Here is a 22717-nt window from a genome sequence, read left to right on the forward strand (position 1 = left end):
TATTTGACTTCCTGTTGCCTTTCTATCATCTTGAACCAGTCTGGCCATTCTCCTCTGACCTCTGGCATCAACAACCATGCCACGTTCAAAGTCACTTCAATCACCTTTCTTCGTCATTCTGATGCTCCGTTTGAACTTCAGCAGCTCGTCTTCATCATGTCTACATGACTAAATGCATTGAGTTGCTGCCACGTGATTGGCTGATTAGTTATTTGCGTTAACAAGCAGTTGAACAGGTGTACCTAATAAAGTGGCTGGTGAGTGTATATGTATATGTTGTGCTCTCTTCTGTTTGTCATTGACGTTGCCTTCTTTGTCTCTGTTTCTTCCTCACTCACGATGGAATCTGATTACAATCCAGGAAATTAAATTAATATCCATCAAATCTAATTATTATAATCAGGTAATAGGTGAGTGCTTTGAATGTATAAACATACTAGTAATGCTAATGAAGCCTCTCTGATTATGATATACCCAGACAGACAGACAGACAGACAGACAGACATTTTAATGAGAAAAAACTGCCAATGAAATTATTTTAAAACCATGTTTCAGAAGTTAGATTCAAACACTATACAGGGACGTGAGAAAACCAGGCAAAAAAGAAACATATGTAACCCAAAGGCAAATGTAATTATCAGGAGAAGCATCATATATACTCCCACAGAGTTTAACTTTTGTTCTCTGCTTACCTATGACTGTTTTTGACATCCTGTAGAGAATTTCAAAGTCTAAATTGCGAAGAGAAAGCGACGCTGCGAGCCCAAGAGACAGAGAATAAATTAAATAATAAATAGTTTGGCAGCTGGGAACAGATAGAGCCGGATGATAAAAGAGAGAGACAGATGAATGGAGCTCGGTGGCTTCCCGTAGGCCAGCCATGCTATCACCTCTCCACCAGACTCTGCTCTCAGCAAGATGGCAGCTCCATCACAGTAAACAACCCCTGTGTGGATGTAACGGGGGGGATGACGGGGTGGAAATTCTGGACTGAAATTACACATAAACAATTTTTTTGCCTGCTATCTTCAAAATTTGACCATTTTCATGCTTGGAAATTTTGGAAAAAAGTGTGTACTCCATCACGAGAAACCAAGATAGTGGAGAGACTGGGTGACATTATATGAGAGGAGGACAGCGCCGACTACACAAAACAAAACCCTGTTTCAGCAAATCTTCGTAGTGGTCTTCCTAATGAGGTCAAAGGTCAGAGTTACATCATCATGAGCATGTTAATAAAGAAGACAGAAAAATGGACTTTAGACAGCGGTTGATTAGAGGAAGATGAAGTAGAGGGGGATTCACGCAGTGATTCAGCAGTGACACAGTGCTGCCAAAAGACTTTTTCAATCTGCCGAGGGCAATTATTTCCACTTATAAATGCAGTATATATATAAAAATCTGTCAGAGCATAGTTATTTTCCAACTGCTTCAATGACTCAAGACCAAATGACTCAAACATGGCTGTTGTTTCATGTCTGTGGAACGCAGGGTGGGGTTACACGAGGTTTAGGAAATGAGAAGCGTGCATTTTTTACATTTTTTTTTTATCCATCATAACAGCTTTTTTGTATCAACTATACAAGTGTGGTTTCTTTCTGAATTAAAGAGTATTCCCCCAAAATAAACTGATAGAAAAACAACTGATTTTGGGGGCCAGTTTTCCGTTGTGTGGTTTTCTTCTGGCCGAAACTAGACAGCGTTAACAATCGCTGTTTGATATCATACAAATAGAATGACAGACTGTTCCTTTAAACTGTTCGGTCTCACTGTATTCTCACCCATGTTCTCTGTGCTTGACTCCTTCAGATAGAAGAGGAGAATGCGGCTCTGCTCGCCGCTCTGACAGATAGTTTGGATGGCATGGTGGATGCAGAGGTGGGCGGGCTCTCTGTCTTCCCCACCCTCGGGGAGGAGCCTGACCAGGAAGAGGAAGAAGAGGACAGTCTTCCTCTCAGTGCCGAGGACATCAGCCAGTCCCTGGGGGCCGAGACAAAGGACCCACCTCTAGTAAGAGCACCTCTATACTCCTCCAGACGGGGCACTTTTTCTTTACCTTTGTTACTGAGATAAAAAATGAACGGAGAACATTCACTTCCATCCCCCCTGAGGATCCCTGACCTCGGTTTTGCAACCAGTATCTGAACATTTACCCCTCGTTTAAGAACTGGATACGTTCACCTCAAATGCCCTCGTGTTTCTTTTTTGTCAGTAGTGTTCGAATCAAAAAGTCTCTGGCAGCTCAAAAACGGCCGCCCGTTGAAGTGGAGCCTTTCATACGTGCTTCAAACAAAATCCACTCCTCTCTCTCGCCCTCGCCACGCTGTGCCTCTCCGTTCCCATGCTCCCCCTCGCTCCTTCTCCCCACTATCTTAATCTGTGTCGCGTTTGCTAACCTTGATGTTCCCCTTGTTGGCCCTGCAAGGTTCAAAGTCTGCCTTCAACTCCTGGAAAACAGAGAGGTGCCGAGGCACACTGTAACCTTTCATCCAGCCCCGTCCTGTCTGTGTGTGTGTGTGTGTGTGTGTGTGTGTGTCTGTGTCTGTGTGTGTGCGTGTGTTGTATTTCTGTATTTCTAAGGACCACGTGTCCACCCATGAATAGAAATAGTTTTAAATCCTTCAGCTTAAAGATGTGTTGCAAATTTTTATCCAAGGAGTTTGGAAAGGAATCACAGTTGTCTTTGGGCAATGATGATGATGATGATGATGATGATTAGTTTTTAATTAAGTACTGTGTCAGGCTTATATTAAGAGTATTTTGATTTCCACAAGTTAAAATCAAATAGATGTCATAAAAAATAACAGTGAAAGTTATTATGCACAAACAGAGCTCATTCATTAAAGAGCAATTATTCACAAAGTCAAAATACAGTCAGGATTTATGACAACGGCCACAAAACGTCACTTAACAAAAGGCCTTTTACTCTAAGGGGGAAAACAGAGCCTTTACTACTACGCTGAAGAGTTGCTGTGAAGCTTTCTACACGTCAAATGAACTTTAAACTTCAGTGTTAATTTGTATTTTTCACCTGGACTCTATTTTCCCATGTTTTTGTGTCTAAGTGACAATTGGGAATTCAGGGCATGTTCTCACTGTCAATTTATGTCCACTAAAAGTGTTTGACAGCATTATATAAAGGATCCCCACTGACATAGATCTTTTGGTTAAACATTTTTGTTTAACCAGAAACAGCCAAAATCACTATAGTCGAACTATGGTGTTGTGTAACGTTAGCGCAGCATTGCTGTCTCAAAACATTCATGAAATTTATTGAAACATGCTAGTTCATTACATCATAGCATTTATGGCTGTAGGGTGTTGATACTATGGTAAGTTTACTTAATCATATCTGTAGTAAATGTAATAGTGGCTCTTATGTGAGTTTAAAAATGCACTTTCCCAGCATTTACAAGCTGGAGGAAAGGACTGTTTTCACCCTCGCCAACGCCGCCCTCACCATATTCCCTAACTGTGACTAGCCCCTTGAAACCTGAGCCAGTTGGCTTGGTGTCTTTCAAAAACGTGGGAAGAAGGCAACAGGCAACGAAAGACGAAATGAGCCAAAAATGTGCAAGAAATTAGGAAAAAGAGAGAGAGAGAAAAAAGTTATAAACAAACAAATGACCTGGAAAAAGAGCTTAAAAATTATAATAATTCTGCAAAATAATATTAAATACAGAATAATAACTCTAATTATAACTATGGTTTTTCTCTAGCTTAAAAAAAAAAAGAATAAATTAATATATAAATTAATGAAAAAGAATTTTCGAAATCTATTTATTTGTGGATCATTTCTTACCAAGTTGCTCATTGCTTTTTTCCCCGTGTTTCCTAAAGAAATTGCACCAATTCGCTCGGGGCTCAGAGGGTTTGAATATTTACATAAGGTGTCTGAAAGCAGCACAAGAAAAGTGATGTCACTGCAGGTTTCAAAGGGCCAGAGAGAAAAAAATAACCCGTAAAAAATATTTTTAAAAATCTGGCATACACAAAAAAAGTTCCATAGATCAGAGCAACTATATTTCATTTTAAATTCTTAAGTTAACTGAAAGGTGGGGAAAAAAGGAATCAAAGGATAATTCAGGCTTTGTCCATCTTGGATCTTATTTTCTTAAGTTGTGTAATAGTTTGGACTGCTCTTCTGAAATCTGGGAACGTGGTGACATCCCTGACTTAAACGTACTTAAACTGCACTTTGTTGTCACAATGTTGTCACACAGTATACGGCCAAAACTACAAAACTAGACCATAATCTTCTTGAAATCAGGTTTAAGTTGCAGGATCAGGGATAGAAGTAGCCAGGAGTCCTCACTAGTTTAGTAATCCAGGCGTGTATGTGGTCCTGCAGCACGTGCTAATGTGTTTGCGTGTTTTCAGCCCCGTTCTCCCCCTCTGTGTCTTTTCACACAGTGCTGCTGGGTGCCTCTCTCTGTCTCTGTTGGCCCCTCCATCATTCCCTGAACCACACTTCTAGGAACAAACCTTGTTTTTCTCTCCTCACTCTGTTATCAGCCCCTGCCTGCACCTGAACCACGTCACCCCTAAAACACACTACACCTCCATCTCATCATACAGGAACAACAAATTGCCGTATCCCTTTACAGTGAATATTGTGCCCTACTTTCCCCTCGGTTCACTCTGCTGTCAGAAGAATGCAGGCCTGCACTCGGCTCTGGAGCTTAATTGAAGCAGGAAGCTATTTCACTGCAATAAACGTCTTATGATTACTGCTGTAATGCCGCCTTATTGCACTTGTCAAGATGAATTCAGCCCACTTCCTTAATTTGACTTAAATTTCTCAGCAAAGGGGGCTGCTTACAGGGTGTTCTTGTGCGCGCCGATTTAGCGGCAGTCTACAAAGATACTATTGTTTGGCAGCCATGAGTCATGCTGGTTGGCTGAATACCTAAAGCGTAAATATTCACCGAGCTGCGCTGCCTTCAATTACACACCGAGTCGTACTATAAAACAAGCCTGTCAGTGAGGTCAGAGGAGGTTAGTGAAGCGCTGTAATGAAAGGTTGGATGTTTAGCAGTAGTTGAGGTTCATGGAAGTAAACTAAGCAGACAACAAACAGGAGAGCAACATAAGCTTGAACAAAACTGCAGAAGAGCTGCTTTTACCAAAGTTTTGATGTTTATAAGTGACTGCAAGTCAAATAGAGGACCTGCAGGTTTCATAATCCAAAATTTCAGAATTAAGACTTTTAGCCGTGCTAGCAGCGTGTCTCTGGGGACGGCAATCACCACCACTTTAGTCCAGAAAATATTTCAACATTGGGTGAATTGCTGTGACATTTGGTGGAGATAACCACAGTGGCCAGAGGATGAATTGTAATGACTTTGGAGACCCTTTGACTTTTCCTCATGTCTGGCCTTGAGTGAAGTGTCTCAACAACTGTTGGATGATTTGCCATAAAATTTGGTGCTCATGTTCCCCTTAGGATGAATTGTAACGACTTCTGTGATCCTCTGACTTTTTATCCAACAGTTATCATTAATTTGATTTGCCCAATACTTTGGTTTATGACCAAACTAATCACGTTCCCATCAGCCTTAGCTACCGAAGTTATTCTTTAAACTCAAAGTACGACTGTGCCTGAGTTCTGTAGCTGCTCACATGGCTGTGAACACAAGTTAACCCTTTTTTAATTCCACTTGAACACATATACAGCCCCTGTAATCTACTGTTCTGACTCTGACTAGGTTTTGAATACTGGTCAGGCTGATTTGATCCCTTCAATGACTTTGAAAGACTCTTACAGACTTTAAGTACAAGATATCATGTGTCATATTTCACCCTTCTGTTTATTTAAGACTGCACTGGTGCAGAATCTGACCTGCACCAGAGAGAAAAATGACCAGAGGAAGGGGCATTCCTTCCAAATGGGTGGAAATGATAATGACTGTAATGACCTTAGATGGTCCGGTACAGGAACAAGGGTAGTTTGGCAGTTGAGGAAGCCAAAAAGATGCCAAGCCTCACAGCGATAGGCATTAATGTGTAGCTTACACTGTGCTGGCATAGTAACAACAAACAGGACGCGGCCAGACAGAACTGGCTTTGTTGCTGTTAAATACCATGGAGGTATTGTTTAGTCTAAAACAACAGGTCAGCGATACCGAGAGGTCACGACGCCATCGTCTTCAGTGTTGTGTTGCAAAACATTGCAGCCCCACATGACTGCTCTGCCCTTGTGTCACCTTGACGACTCCTTGGTTATCAGTCAACTTGTGTCAAAATAAGAGCGAGTGTGGGCTGGTTAATCAGTTACGCCTGCCAGTTTTCTGTTTCCACTTCCATCTAAGGAGGAAAGACGCTGAAGGTCAAATGAGAAGTGGTCGGTTCTGTTGGATAGTTACAGTTATATACTGAGTAGAACCTGAGTGACTACAGCGTAGGTCATGGTAGAAACCCTCTCCATCATGCTCACATCATCTGTCAATGTGGTGTCTTGGAATTTTCTAACATGATGACAATGAGTTTGGGTGCGAACAACGTCATCTGTGTATGAAATCTGAAAGACACAGTTTCTTTAGCATTAACAGGATGAAGAACAGGAAGTAGATTTACACTGAGAAAGCAGACAGGGAAGTAATGGTGGGATTTACTTTAAAGGGATAGTTCAGAATTTTTAAGGTATGATTGTGTAAGGTTCTTATCCGTGGTCCGTATATTACCCACAGTAGATGTTGGGCAACACGCCTCCTGTTTGGAGAGGCATACAGCAGTACCGACACCAAAGTCAAGCGATATACTTCTGTGGATGGGGACAGCAGCGAAACATATTTTAGGCCCCCTCATCTGGAAAACAGTGGATTGCCCTCTTTGGGTTGGGAGAGAGTTACTTCCTCAAGCAAAGGTGTTCAAGTGTCTCTGGGTGTTGTTCACGAGTGAGGGTAGCATGGAGCGTGAAATGGATAGACGTCCCAACCCTCACCTATGGTCATGAGCTCTGGGTAGTGACCAAAAGAATGAGATCGCAGATACAAGTGACCAAAATGAGTTTCCTCTGTGGGGTGTCTGGGCTCAGCCCTAGAGACAGGGTGAGGAGCTCGGACATCTAGAGGGAGCTCGGAGTAGAGCCGCTGCTCCTTCGTGTCGAAAGGAGCCAGTTGAGGTGGTTCAGGCATCTGATCAGGATCCTCCTGGGCGCCTCCCGTTAGAGATGTTCCAGGCAAGTCCAACTGGTAGGAGGCCCCGGGGCAGACTCAGAGCACGCTTGAGGGACTACACATTTCATCTGGCCTGGGAACGCCTCGGGGTCCCCAAGGAGGAGCTGGAAAGCATCGCTAGGGAGAGGGCTGTCTGGGGTGCTTTGGTTAGACCAGGCCCTGGATAAGCAGATGAAAATGGATGGATATATTGAGAACAATTTCACAGCTTTAAATTGCTGTCAGACAGCAATTTCAGAGGTTTGTTGTTATATTGCCCTCTTCAGAGCCTCCAGATTTCATTAAGAAAAACAGTAATTTGCTGCACACAGGAGCTGCCGGTCTAATGCTGCCTTGATCAGTTAGTTTGCTTGTGTTAATGTGTGACTTTGTCATATAAACGGTTAGTTGAGAAAGTGGTAGACCAGCAGCTCCCCTGTTCAGAGAGCTAAGATTACTGAATTTGTGAATAGAGTCTGGTGGCTTTGACCAGAGTATACATGGAGAACTGAGGCCATTCACGGCTTCCCCATTGAAGAGGGCTGTCTGACGGCAAAGTTAAGTGGCGAAAATATGCTAGATATAGCTTACACCCACACTGATATTGACTTTTTTTTAAGGTGGATAAAATGCATTTCGCAGCTGCCCCCGTCCACAGTACATTGCTTAGCCTGTACTCCTGTCTGCTTCTCTAAATTGGGAGCAGGCTGACTGACATCTGCTGCAGGTAGTACTGGCTAAAAAATCCCAACAATCCCTTTAAACGTCAGTGGCATGAACTCCAGTTTGATGCATTTCTTTTTCTTCAAAAAGAAGTCTCGGTTTTTAGCCCAAAGCTTTCTGTTTAACGTGATCCAGATCTTTAACCTTAATGTTAAAAAAGTAAAGTTTAGTCCGGAAACTAGCAGCTTGTGCTTATAACCGCTCATAGTTCACCCTGCACCTGCACTGCGTGTGTCAAATACAGTAACAGCAGAGCTGAAGAAGTCTTTCTATCCCCAGACACACACCTCTCAGTGAACTGGCTGTTGCTTCATTCCTCTGACAGCTGGCAAGATAACACACTTTTCCTAAAGTTCCCTCTCGCACACACACACAGGTTCCTTTTACTGTCACACAACCACATATACTACTATCACTACAACTACTGCTGCTGCTGTTTGGCTACTACTGCAGCTTGAATCTCTGCTTCTGTCTCTGTTGTTGCCACTACAACCTCTGAAATTATTTCCCTCGGGCATCATCTTGGTATGCCTCCAGGCAGCAAGTTTGTGACAAGCAAGACGAGTCAGGCCGCCTGTCTCTTTGGAGGACTCAGAGTTTTGTATCTCTATGTGTCAGCCCTGTGATAGTGTGGCGACGTGTCCAGGGTGTTCTCCGCCTCTTTCCCAGTGTCAGCTGGGATAGGCTCCAGCGCCCCCACGACCCCCAACGAGATAAGCGGTTACGTAAAAATGAATATTTAGTCTAATTACACACTTTAAGAGCGATACCAGATAAGAAGAATTCAGGAAATACAAATTTTCTGTCGTCTTTACTTCTAACAATCATAATGTTGCTCAGTCATGAGTCATGAGCTGCCTCATATCATTTACATGCCAAGAACACATGTGAACAGCACTGTCTGTTTCTCCAAAGCACAGGGAAACTTGTTTTTCCACTTTGGATCAACCAAAAATTGTCATGCAAGGAGCTGAACGTAGGAATGTCATTAAAATGTAATTTTCAGAATTTGAGAATTTGGTTCGGCAGTTTTGCAAAAACACAGTAAAAGTTCTGCATGTGGCAAGTTAAGTGACAAAGTAGTGACATATAGTGTGAACTGATTGACCTCCATCTTCACTGTCTCTGTTAACGACTACACTGCTACTACTATTACCTGTAGCAGCCACTTAACTGAAGTAATACCAAACCCGTCACAGTTTAAATATCTGTTTACACTACATCTACCTATATTTATATCCGAGCTCTGCAATGACCCGGTGTTTTTCTTTTCGGCCGGGTTCATCACCATTTTCCCATCTGGTGTCTTCTCCTGTTTGTCCCAGAAAAAAAAAATACTAACAGCATTAACAGTTTTAAAATATGTTCCCTGACTTCTAAAGATCCTTTAAGATTCACTCGTCTGAAATGTCTCAGAGCTCGGTGAGGCTGCTGTGGTTCCAGGACCCTGACAGAGAGCAGAATATTTCACTTTAACCGTATATAAATCACATCATTCTGCATCACAGCTCTGTTTCCATTGTGTATACTATCAGTGGCAAAAATAGCAACCCAGCATTCACATGCACTCACACAGAAAAGCCTTGTGTAATAACATTATGCTGTTTACTCTACTGACGCTGCCAGATGTGTGTGTGCGTGTGTGTGTGCGCTTCATTCCCTATTTCCATCAGTTGAGTGGTTCACTGTCACATGACTGCTGTCACTCATGTGTTCAGGCCTGAGTGTGACGCTGCCCTCTACTGGTGGGAAGTGATACTGTAGCATGTGTGTTTCTGCCGATGTACAGTACACACACACACACACACACACACACGAGTCTGTGTGAAATTTTATTAGCTTGATTGGATTCACATTAAAAATATCTGTAATGTATTTATGACCCATCAAAAATGTAATTTGACATGAACTCTAATTAAATCCAGTTACATTATTTTTTATTGCTTTGTCTACAGTAATATTTTTACTCTCATACTGACATGTAGATGTAAATAAAAAGCACATTTGGAGCCGGTTTTGTTTATACTTTGATAAGTTATAAGTGAACTTCTGGATGATAATTAAATGTAGATTCACGTAGTCAGACGGCGCTGGAGAAAGGTCGGACCCCTTCATAATTCAGCACTAAGGGAAAAAAAACAACTAAAAATAATACTATAGAAAGGATGGATTTGCACTTAGAAACATGTAGAGAGCCAAGAGTTGCTGCGTCCGTGCGCGCTGCCATCTTACATCTTACTACTGAAGTGTTATCATCAGGCAAATGCCACATAAAGCGTGTAGGCTGCTAACTTGTTGTTTCACACATGGCGCTAAAACAAAGTTTGGAGATAGATGTGGCTATGCAAGACTTGTTTTCTCAAGCTGTAACAAGCTGGAGGCATGCTACCTTCTGAGATGGGTGGCCACAGTCTACCTGCTGCGAGTCAGACCACATGACATGTGAATCGGATTAATGGAATAAATAAGTAATAAAATGACCTGATTGTATCTCTGACTAGGGCTGCCACTAACGATTATTATTCACTGTCGACTAATCTGTTGATTATTTCTTCGATTAGTCGACTAATCATTTCATCGAAAAATGTGTTAAAATGTTGAAAAATGTCGGCCTGTCTCTTCCAAACCCCAAAATTACGTCATCTAATGTCTTGTTTCCTCCTCACGCCGAAGGGTTTTAGTTCACCGTCATGGGAGAGTGTGTAAAGCTGCCAATATTTCAACGTAAGAAGCTGCAGTAAGAGTATTTTGGGGTACTTTTATAGTACTTTTCTATGAAAAATGACTCAAACCGATTAGTCGACTACTAAAATAGTCACCGATTATTTTAGTAGCCGATTAGTCATCGACATCTCTGATGTCATTACAGATATGTTAACAGAAAATCAGATAATTTAAACTGTATTTTTGGGTGAAGATGGGTGACACATTAAAGGAAAAACCAACATAAAATGTGAGAACAGCTTCAGCTTTCTTGTCCTATCCCCAAATCTCTGAATTGGATGGATGGAACCACAGAAATATAATCTATAATATGTTATCTCATTCTATTTCTACTTAATGAAACACCGTTCTTCTTAAAGATATTCCTAAGTTAGTGTTTTGATGATGGTGGTGGAGAGCGCTGTTTAACATGCAGCTCCAAAATCTCCCACAGGTGTTCAGTTGGCTTCAGGTTTGGTGAGCGTGGAGGCAAGAGATGAGATGAGCTAACTGAACTCTTACCAATGCTATGTATCAGTATGGTCCTTTCACACTTCTGTTTTGTTGGTTCTTTTTTATTTTTAAGAGAAAAAAATGAAACAAATATAGAACAGAATTATCATTGCTTTATTTTCTCGTACGTACGGAGGTGGATGAGGCAACGAGAGATTCCTCCGCCTGTCTGTGATTCAGTTTTGCTCGATGTTTTAGAGATGGTTGGTGTTTCTGCCCTCACATGTGAAACACCTGTTGCACTTGTGGTAGTGTAGCCACACTTTTGGACGTCAAGTTTCCTCTGCCATTGTCATGAAGATGAGGGTTTGTGTGTGTGTGTGTGTGTGTGTGTGTGTGTGTGTGTGTGTGTGTGTGTGTGTGTGTGTGTGAGACAGAGAGATTGGGAATCACAAAAATGCACCATAGTCTTGATCTTATTGCAAAGTAGAAATTAAGTGGTGAGATAAAAGCGGCGGCATGCTGGTGTGGGGGTTAGCATTGTCACCTCACAGCAAGAGGGTTCCTAGAGCTCCTCTGTGCAAAGTTTGCATGTTCTCCTCGTGTCATCGTGGGTTTCCTCCAGGTGCTCCAGCTTCCTCCCACAGTCCAAAGACATGCAGGTTAATTGGTGACTCTAAATTGTCCGTAGGTGTGAATGTGAGTGTGAATGGTTGTCTGTGTCTATGCGTCATGCCAACTGCCCCCCTGCGACCCCTAACAGGATAAGCAGTAATGGAAAATGAATGAATGAGATAAAATGTGCAAGATAATATTTACTTAGCCTTAAGATCGGAAATCTATTTTCTCAATTTCTCCAGTCCCAAAAGCAGAAGCGGTGACGTCACAGGTTATTCATACTGTGGTTTTTAATAATTTAGCCGCAGGGCCTGATGAATGCTGAGTGTCAGTTGCCAACCACAGTGAAGGCCACAGGATATGACTGACATAATTTTCATACTCTTAAAACTCATTGAGTGAGGCCTCATGAGCTGCGCAGAAGCGTCTGTAGTACATTCTTTGCAACTGCACCTCCGCTTTTTTCTGTGTGTGTGTGTGTGTGTGTCCCACCACAGAACAAGGCCTGCATTGATGCTGCCAGTGGAGCTCTGGCCGATGTCCAGAGTAGAGTAGAGTAGAGAAGAGTAGAGTGTGTGAGGGGCCCGGACGCTGCCGGAGGGACTTTCAATGTTTCACACAGACACAAACCTTCAGTCTCCTCTTCACTCTCCTCAATGGGACTCTCAGAGGAGCATCATCACACGCTCCGAGCCAAGTTGGCTGCATTAGTGATGCAGCCGATCGTCCTGTCAGTCATTTGACCCAGATAGTATTCTGTGGTTACAGCCAGCTCTGTTGGGTGGCGATGTTAGACTCATTAAAGCATTACAGTAATATACAGTCAGTGATAGTAAACCACGACCCCGGGATGATGATGTGTAGCCTCAACAACAAACAACCAGCACTGTAAACAATAATCTGCTGTGTTTGTTTCATCTGTTCATGTCTCATCTGTTTGATTTATGACTTTCCTCTACATTAGGTTTCACATTACTATCACGTAAAGATGTATGCCAGCTGCATCTCTGTGATGCCAACCTGTAAAGTGGTGTTCAGAGTCTGTCTCAGATATATGAAGTCGCCCATATAAAGTTGAGTCAGAGGTGGGTCAGCAGGTTTGAGGTGTACAGTGTTTATGTTGTTCTGGCACCACCATCGAGGTCATAATCACCATAATGGGTAAATATATAACAAGATGCATTATCGTAAACAGGAAACATTTGCAGAATCTGATGATTCAATCTGAAAGTGATTCACACTGCTGAATGTATTTTGGGGTTTAAGCTTCAACTCACTAAAAGCAACAAATTCAAGCTTATAGATTTGATTTGTAGTGTTCAAATGCACCTTGTGAAACAAAGATAACCAACGTCTTTACGGTTTTACAGCAACATTATGGAAGAATTAGTATTTTTGGTGCCCCTATGGTCTCTGAGTGATACTCCACTCTCGTGAATGCGAGGTAGGCTGTAACTGTAAAGTCACACTCAGATACTTCAGAAACTACTTCATAAAACTGATTATTCCACTGGGAGTTCACACGTTCAGGTGTTGAACGAGCCCCAAACTATCAGTTATTAAAGAAAATGTAACAAACGTTTAGTTACAAGGACACCCAGAATACTGTAACTTCTTTCACTTTGCAGCTCTGACTAATCCAAACACAAAATCAGGTGTGAATTAATCACCTTTTCTCTCACGTTGATTGCATTCGTTTACAAACACAATCTTCCCAGGAGTTGAGGACCTCCAATATGGCTGCCAGAGGGTGTGTTGCATTCAGTGTCCCCTCTGTCTGACTCTGCAGAACCTTTTTCTGTAAATCACGTGGGAAGCAGCTACATATCCCGCTGCTCCAATCCTCATTCCTATCACATCTGTATTTTCTACATCGTCTCCTTCTGCAGCGAACGCTGCACAGCTTAGCGGGGGATTTTCTCCCTAAGCTGATTTATATCAGCTGATAGCCCTGTCATGAAGCTAGGCACTGGAATGAATGGATGAATAGACAGATGAAAAAAAAGCAATGAAAGGATAGTGAGGAATGAGGAGCGGTTGTGTTAATATCCATTTGAAAGGTAATGCTCAGAGGGATTCTGGAGAGGTTTGTTCTGTCTTCACTGTGACTTCCTGTTTGATGTGAAGGGAGGAGGGTTTGGAAAGATGGAGGGATGAGTGGGAGGTAAAAGACAACAGAAAGAAGGATGGATGGAGAGGAGGGAAGATGGCTGTCGAAGGTCAGAGATAGAAAGTATGAAGAAATGGGAAGGGGATGGTAGCAAAGATTTATGGAGGAAAAGAGCTGGAAGACGGGATGAGGATTAAAGGAAAGGAAGAAAGGATTGAAACAGGTGGTAGAGAAGAGGTGAGGAAAGAGGATGGAAGGAGGAGTTGGTGTTAAATGAGAAGACATCAGGTGGGATGAGAAAGTGACAAGAGCCGTATAGAGGGATTGGGAGAAAGACGAGACTGATAGGATGGAGGGATGGAGGAGAAATTGAGGAGCAGAAGTCCTATTCGATGTTATTATAGAGAGAGAAATGGCAGAATCCTGCTCTTTAATGGGAAACGTGAATGTGCCATGTAGCTGTCAGCTTTACTGATGTGATAAATGTACAGTATCGTAACCTCGTGGCCTCTTCTGCACATTATTCCCTTGTACAAACATCCATCTGCAGGGAGTTAACAGCTGACAGGATATAGATTAAAAATTGAAATGAACGGCTGGAGTTTGGACCATTTCCCACTTTCTATCAATGTGGGAACATTTGGCCCGTATAGGGACATAATTACAAGTACTAAAGCACATCCTCTTTTTTTACCACTGAAATAAATAAATAAATAAATAAACACCACTGCTCAAAATATGTTGGATGCTAATTTGCAAAGTTCAGCCTAACTGATTTCTCCCACCCTCTTCCTCACTAGCTGATGACGCTGCTGCTGACTCCTCCCAACGTGCCCACGGGCAACGACGCACACAAAGATAGAGTCCACGGCCATCGCTATAGCAACAGAAGCCTGCACCTACGGCCTGTCAGACCTCTGGTCAAGGTGAGGCACGAATCACTCTGAACACCTGTCCATTAAAGGTAGATTTGGCTGGTTTACAGTCAGTTTAATGTGATTTAAAACTCTCCCTAAAACTTCCTCAGACTGAAGTGGAGCTGCAGCAGTGTGTTCTGTTGTAACCCCAGACACACATCTCTGTATTCACTGGTTAACGCCTCATTCCCTGTGTCTTCTGAAGGCGGGCGAGATAACAAAATTGGATTTTTCCAGTCACTTCCCCTCAGAGGTGACGAGTTAAGACAGAAGTAATTCGCTGTTGCATGCAGGGCCTGCAATCAGCATTAGTGCCGCTGCAGACGTTGTGCTTCAAGCAATTATTTTTTGCAGGGTAGAGTCAGATTCATACAGAGAACAGATATCAGCAATTGATTGGACATTTTGTCCAGACTGCTCACTAGAGAAAATACAGCAGGAGGTTGTTCAGATGCTTGAAATGACCAATGTTATATTTCCTCTCTTGTGCTCATACTAATAATGTCCTCTGTCTTTAAGCAGAGGTGGAGGCAGAGTGACATAGTAGGTGGATGGTTGGGTGTACTAAGTGTCTGACTTGGAGTCCAGTTGTGCTGAATTATTTAACTATGTCTACAATCTTGCCTAAACTTACAGGGACGCCAGAATCAAAAATATGGATTTTTCCTCTTACCTGTCGTGTTCTTCATCAGTCTAGATTGTTTTGGTGTGAGTTGCCAAGTGTGGAACTAGATGGCACTCGGCTTGTGGTGCTCAAAGTGCAAAAAATAAACATTTAAGAAACTCAACAGCAGTGTCTCTTTCCAGAAATTATGACACACTTACTCAAAATAATCCACAGACCTTGTTGTGAGCAGCTTCACCCACCAACTGAATCCCTGCACAGAAGGAAGCGTACATCCACTGTTAGCTCAGCTAGCACCACTGAGCTAGCTAAAGCTACAGTTCAGCCAAGGAGGAAGCCATTAATATTTACATCTCAAACTTCTCTTCCATGAGTAGATGCACACTTCCTTCTGCACAGTGATATGGTTGGTGGGCGTGGTTCGATAGAAAAAGAAAATAGTTCCTACATGAAACTGCTCACAACAAGGTGGTGGATTATCTTCAGTAACCAGGTCATGAATTCTGGAAAGGGACATTGATGTTGAGTTTTTCAAGTGCAATTATTTGGTGCTTTGAGCACCACAAGCTGAGTGCCATCTAGTTCTGTTATATTGGAGAGAAGACAGACATCTCTACGGCTGATATCTCCAACACTCCAACTCACACCAAAACAATCCACACTGATGAACAGCACTACGGGTAAAATGTGTATTTTTGATTTCAGGGTGAACCGTCCCTTTAACCAACACTAAACTTTGTCAAGTGCTCCAGGAATAAGCCCTAAAACCCAGAAATAAGTCTTGGCACCCCTTTAAATTCAGCCTTCTTCCCCAGAATTTGGAGGATGCGCCAGTGACGATTATATATTAAGTAAACTAAAAGTCATTACCTGAAAACGGTCCATCAGCCTGAAATATATCAAACAGCAGTGCCTCATCTCCTCAAGTATTGAATAAAATATATATAGTAACAATCTCTGGGTCCATGATTTAGGGCTAACTAACTTACAGGCTTACTCCTTCTTTCGTTAAGCACAGCTGGTTGCTAGGTAACAGGAACACCAACGAGTCAGGGCGAGAGCAACTGGTGATGCAACCAGGAAATCCTCCGCAGACCAGTCCGTCCCATTTTAGAGACTGTTGGGTTTGGCTGATGTCGTCTTCAAAGGAGGGGGCCGACGCAGACCGTGAAGGCCGCGTCCTTCCGAGACGAGACACAGCTTATAGGTTGCGGATTACAAAACTATTGTGTCTTTGACAGGCAGTGACAAACAGTCTTATTTGTTGCACTTCTCAAAAGCTTGTGTGTGTGTCAGTCTTGTAAGATGTGCATCATCCTGCCTTTAAACAACATCAATCCCACCTAAAGTCATTACATTACAGTGGATGTCTGAGGAGAGCTTCAGCATTGAGGTTTAATTATAGGCTTTTTCAGCCCCGACAAGAATAAATTATAATGGCGCTCCTGAAAAAGTGGAGGCTTCAGTACAGAAACAATAGCCTTCAGTATTGGCCTTGAAGAACTCGTATTGGGTAAACCCTGCGTCTGACAAGGCTCGGATTGTTATTACACAGCATTCACAGGCACAGAAAAGCTTTCCAAAGTCCAGCCAGCAGTTTTCCAGCCAGTACAACAGTTTTTATTTTCCAAATGATAGATGTCATTTTAGACTAAAAACTCTCGGAGCCTTCACACTCGCAGAGACCTTCAGCTGCGGCCCATGATAGATGTGGTGTTGGGGAAGAGAGGACATTTACAATGGCTACTGCTGTATGACTTAGCAGTAATTGGATAGCTGCTAGCATTGTGCTTCAAGTGGTCATTGATTACAACACCAGTCATTTATCTTGTACAAGCATAAAGCATGGTGAGCCTTCATACAGCCTTCTGCTCTGGCTCAAGCGAGGAGGATACAAAGTACGTACAGGATGCAGCGCGGGGATAAGCCAAGCCTGTATCCATCACACACCCTCCTAACCTCGCTCTGTCGAGCTGTGTGTGTGTGTGTGTGTGTGTGAGCTTTAGTTTTAGAGTCGTGTGGCTTTGCCGTGGCAGATGGCAGGAGTATTGACTGACAGGGCAAGAGGGCAACAGTGAATCATAGTCAGGCTCTCTCCTCTCTCTGTATGAGCAATATAGAATCAGCCGTTTCATCGCAGCTGCACACTGATTCATCCCTCACAAAGTCGTAAGCAGAATATACTGCTGTGTGCTCAGTGTTCCTGTATCCAGGGCAGGAAATTGAAGACGCACCCATGTGTTCACGGGTCTGTTTTTCTTTTGTTTGGTGGTTCATTTTTCTTGTGCCCATGAACTACTGTTGACAGTGTGATGAGATATTTCCAGCACAGCTTCAGTGGAGTTTGATCGAAAATGAAAAATGTTTAATCTAAAGCTGCAACAGTAAATGTCAGGGTTTAGTGTCAGCTCCTCGGAGTCAAAGACTGAGGGCTCTTCAATCTAAGGGTGCCATTTCTTATCGATGTCAGGTGACAGAAGCCAAATTAGATGATGTGTTGCATTCTTGAATGTCTACGAAATCCTTTGTTTTTTGTCCGCTAAACTCAGGAGCTTGAAAACCCCAAATTATTGTATGCATGTTTAAAAGTTTAGGTTCTGATCAAGATGTCTGATAGAGTGACTTACCTGACAGGCCAAACTGTGTGGTTGCTGATGGTTATTTCCACATACTGTATAAAACAATTGTCATAGCCACCATGACGTCACACATTGGCTTGTGCAAAGCCTTGAATTTGGCATTTTGGCTGTTGCCATCTTTGATTTTTGGAGCCAGGATTGACCATATTTAGACAAGAGGGTGGGGATAACCCTAAAGCTAGCTGCTAGCTTGGTTAGCACTGTGTACTTACAGCTATGTTTAACTGTGATAATAGTAACGCTAATGCTAATTTTCACTATCTGTACTCAGAGGAGAAACTGACCATCGTATTTTAGTAAGACTTTTTTTAAGGTGACCAAAATGTTACAGTTAACTTGCGTGAACTGAATACACACTAAGGCAGTGACAGCTACGGATGCTCCGATACTCTGAATCTGGGCTCAGGCATGGTCACGTTACCTAAACAAAATTGTTGCTGCTGTAGCTACTTGTCAACAGTTGGTACCTACCTGCCATTTATAGTGTAGATGGTGTAACATGACTTCAGCCAGATGGTCTGACATCATTCTGATCAAATTTGGTTATGTGAGGGGAAGCAAGTGTTCCCAGAAACTGGTTGTCTGAATTGCAGGAAATAACAGCTGAAGTAATGGAAATTACCAACAGTGCCGACAATGGTTGTTTGTCAGACATTATATATTGTCATGATGTTCCAATCCTGTGGCTTTCTCTCCAGATTAAAAGACCCTCAAATGTGGAAGTCAATGTCTCGTGTATGCTACGGCATAATTGGCATTATCGGCAGGATACATTGTTGACTCACTTTTGGAGCCAGCCTCAAGTGGCCTTCAGAGGAACTGCAATTTTTGGCACTTACATGTTGGCTTCATTTTTTAGTCCCCAAGGTGACAATTGGTTACGTCACTCTCAGACCCTTTCTTGGCTTACCATCATAGCATTGTAGTTTTGTAGTCTAATCAACTGTTTGCAGACAAGGTTAACAAGATCAGGGTTACAGGTCTAGATTCTCACCTGTTTCCCTCCTCTCATAAATTCAGGTCTTTTCATTTGTCCATTTATCTGTTTATTTGTACAGTGGCTCATAACTGCCATAAAACCAGGATCAGAGGTTGCATATGTTGCCCAAGCAGGAAGGCGAAAACTCACACTGTGCTATATAACTATATATATATATATAACTGTTTATAGATTAGCCTAAATGGCTGTGGCAAAAAAAAGGAAATGTTGGTCTGAAATATTGGTCGTTGCCCCCAGAGGCTTTGTTGTAGTCAAACTGATATTCGATGAGTTCTGAGACTTGATTGTGTGCTAAATGTGTTTGCCATGTAGAGAGCCAACAGTTTGAGGATAAAGTCTCACATTGGTATTTCTGTTTGTGTCTCCGCCCTCAGAGTGACCTCCGTCAGGAGCGGAAGCCCCGAGCGGTGCGTCCAGCAGGCCGCCTGTGCACCGAGCTCCACCGCCACCTCACCACCGCCCGGGACTCAGAGGACGCCCCGGCTGCCGACACAGAGGAGGACGAAGAGGAAGAAGAGGATGAGGACAGTGAGTCGGAGGAGGATGAAGAGGAGGAAGGGGAGGAAGAAGAGGAGGAGTCTTCCAGCAGCGAGGTGGAGGGCGGGGCGGTCATGGCTGCTGTCCCCGCTGAACCAGCCAAGCCTCAGTTCAGCTCAGAGAAAGAACTGCACTCAGTGGTGGAGCTGATCACGTACATGCACACCTACTGCCTGCCCACACGCAAGCAGCAGGGCTGGGAGCGTAAGGACCGTGACGTCCCGAGGCCTCGGGCCAGACCTGAGGCCTCCCGCCTGGCCACCACAAACTCTCACAGCAGAGTTGTCTTGGTGGCTACTCCCGGGACTAGTGGGGGCTTAACTGGGACAGGCAGCAGCATCCCCAAGAGGCTCCCCTTTACAAGGCGAAGGGAGATGAAGGCCAACTCCCTTCTCCGTGAGCTCCTGCAGCAGAGCAGCTCCTTCGATGTGAGCAAGCCTTACAGACTGCACAGCCCTCCCTACTCCCACTCCCACAGCCCCAACAGAGTAGGAGTTTCTGCTCCTTCTGCCTCAGCTAAATCAGCCCCAACCCACTCCCCCAGCTCCACCACCCCTAAGCTAGAGCTTCGTAAAGACTCTTCCTCCCCTGAGAGGAGAAGCCTCTCCTCTGAGGCACCTCAGAGCCCAGAGGAGACAGCAGAGGACAGCGGCTCTTTCTCGGTCCGGCGCTCCCGACGCCTGGCCTCCTTCCCCAGCCGCTTCGCCAAGAGGCTGCGGCCTGCACGGGTGAGGGAAGCAGAGGGGAAGGACAAGGAGGCGAAAGAGGAGGGACAAGCAAGGGTCAAACTCCTGCCAACCCAAGCAGGAGGGGTGACGACGACGGAGACGCAGCCAGAGCAGCTAACACCAGGCAGCGGCAGCGCTGGTACAACGGAGCAGACCAAACCTTGCTGCCACAATGGTGAGATGGGGCGGAAAGATACGGGCACCATTCACACTACAGGCTTTTATTCTCAGTTTTTATATGCTAATATCACATTTTATTTGGATGGCTAACTGTCATCCTTATCTCATAGAAACTATTCAAGTTTGGCCCATTGTTTGGCTGTCTCTCCATTTTTGTCTCGTCATCCTCTGAGCTAACACGGCGCTGCCAAGCTGCTGTAACACTGACGTTCTGACAAATGTGACGGTGTGAATGATGTGGAGTTCATTTCATGTCTGTGATAAGTCACATATACTGAAGCTCAAATGTCTCACCACTAGGTTTAAAACATGATCCATGTGGTCCAGAACAGAGTTTAAAAATGTGACTGATTATTAAGATCTGAGTCACATAATCGGTTAGAAAATACCAGAGAGAAGACACTCAGTCGCAGAGTGGATGTAGCCTAAGATTCGTTAAGGGAAAAATCACAGTGAAACACTCCTCTGAGCATGTAAAGTTATGCATGGTTGTAACTTGCTTTTTATTCTGATTGCAGAGAAGCGCGCCTGCCTCTGTCTGCCTCTCAACCCCAAGTCCACAGGGTGAGTTTCTCTCCTTCTGTGAGAAGTACCTGCTGTGTTTCATCATACAGGAGTGGCTTTGTAAAAGTACTCCTTCATTTTTCATGCAGCATTTTTGTCTGCAGTAGCAGAGTTAGTTCTTAATGTTGAGAATTGCAGAAGCATCTTTTCATAAATGTCTTTTGTGCGTGGCTCTTATGGAACTTTCAGTTGATCATAATCAGTCTGTGCAGGATTTTGTAGGCTTTTTTTGGGGGGGATTGTTGCGATATTAAGAGCCTGATTCACTGCAGCTTTACTAAAAAATTCCAATGCACGTTTTCAGACTTTCTTTTGTAAATAAAATATTCGTTCCACTGAGGGAAATGGTTTCAGCTTACAAAAATAAACAGAAGGTCTGCATCAGCACATGTAGTTATATTTCTGGGAGCTGCATGTCAGGCTACGGCTTAGACTTTATGTCGACGATGTGCCTACACTGTGGAAGTATGAATTCTGCCTTACAGTTTGGAACTTCATCTTCATGTGAGATATCCAACTTTGTAATTACAACCAAATAATAATCAACCATGGTGAATTACAACTAAATTCACCATGGTTGAATTTTTAGTGTGCTAATTTTCCAGGAATCTAAAATTCGTCTTTATTTTTGCATTAAAACAAAAAAGCTTGAGCAGCCTCTGCAGAGCAGACAGGTGTAAGGTAGATGCCTCCTGGGAAATCACGCGATGACAAACATCTGCTTTGATGAAGAGAAATGTTAGACCTGGGCCTTGATGCAAACTGCTTCTTAAAATTCAGATTGCTAAATATTTGGACAGGTGCAAATATCAAACAGCATCTGGTAGTTATTAAATGACTGAAGATTGTTTCTGTAAAATTTTCCATTTGGGCTCACTGTTGGGTCGGATAGAAGCCGTTAAGAGTGTCTTTGATGATAAGTAATGTTGTGTTAAAGACTCTTGATAATCATCAGCTCGAGCCAAAGTGGAAGATATAAACTTTAAATATGAGCTTTTATCGCTCCTCTAGATGAATTGATTTGAATGCAGACTATGTAAAATTACTGTATTGTCCAAGTCCAAGCGTGCATTAGTATGCACTTAAATGCATACCATAAAACATGACTGGGCTCCTCTTCCAGGTGGAGTTTCCTCTCCTAACATCTGATGTAAATTCCAAATAGTTTTGAAGCTGCTGTTCCACATTTCTGAGGAAATGCATGCAACATCATGGGAATCGTTTATTTATGAGCGCTGAGCGGGACACAGATTCCATTAAGGAGCAGAGGATTGTTTCAGCCGAACTAATCTAATGCCTGTAAACACGCTAACTACTTGCGCTAATCACCTTTAATTTTTAAAATTCAGCTCTAATTGATTTGATCCTATTTGTTTTATTGTCCCAATTATATAATCTAGTGCTTGACGATGTGGTGGGAGTCCATAATTCATACATTTTCACTTCCAAGTATTGAGTGTTTGGCCCGAGGATTTGTTGTTGGCAGGGAGGGAAAGCTTCTGGAACAAAGTTAAGACTCAACTGACTGACACATAACACAATGCTAATGAACACATTTACAGCCAGTACAGCAAAGTTTGACACAACTATCCAGATCAGGCTGGACTGTAAATCTCAGATCACTATTAGCTGTATAAATGTCACCTAAAGATTGTCTCCAGGCTTTAAAAAGAGAGCCTGAATCAATTTTTATGCCCCCATGCTTGTGATAGCTGAGGATTGTTGGTCTGTCTCATTCTTGTGAACACAATATCTCAAGAACG

This window comes from Epinephelus moara, chromosome 4 (genome assembly GCF_006386435.1).
Source record: "Epinephelus moara isolate mb chromosome 4, YSFRI_EMoa_1.0, whole genome shotgun sequence".
Classification (NCBI taxonomy): Eukaryota; Metazoa; Chordata; class Actinopteri; order Perciformes; family Serranidae; genus Epinephelus; species Epinephelus moara.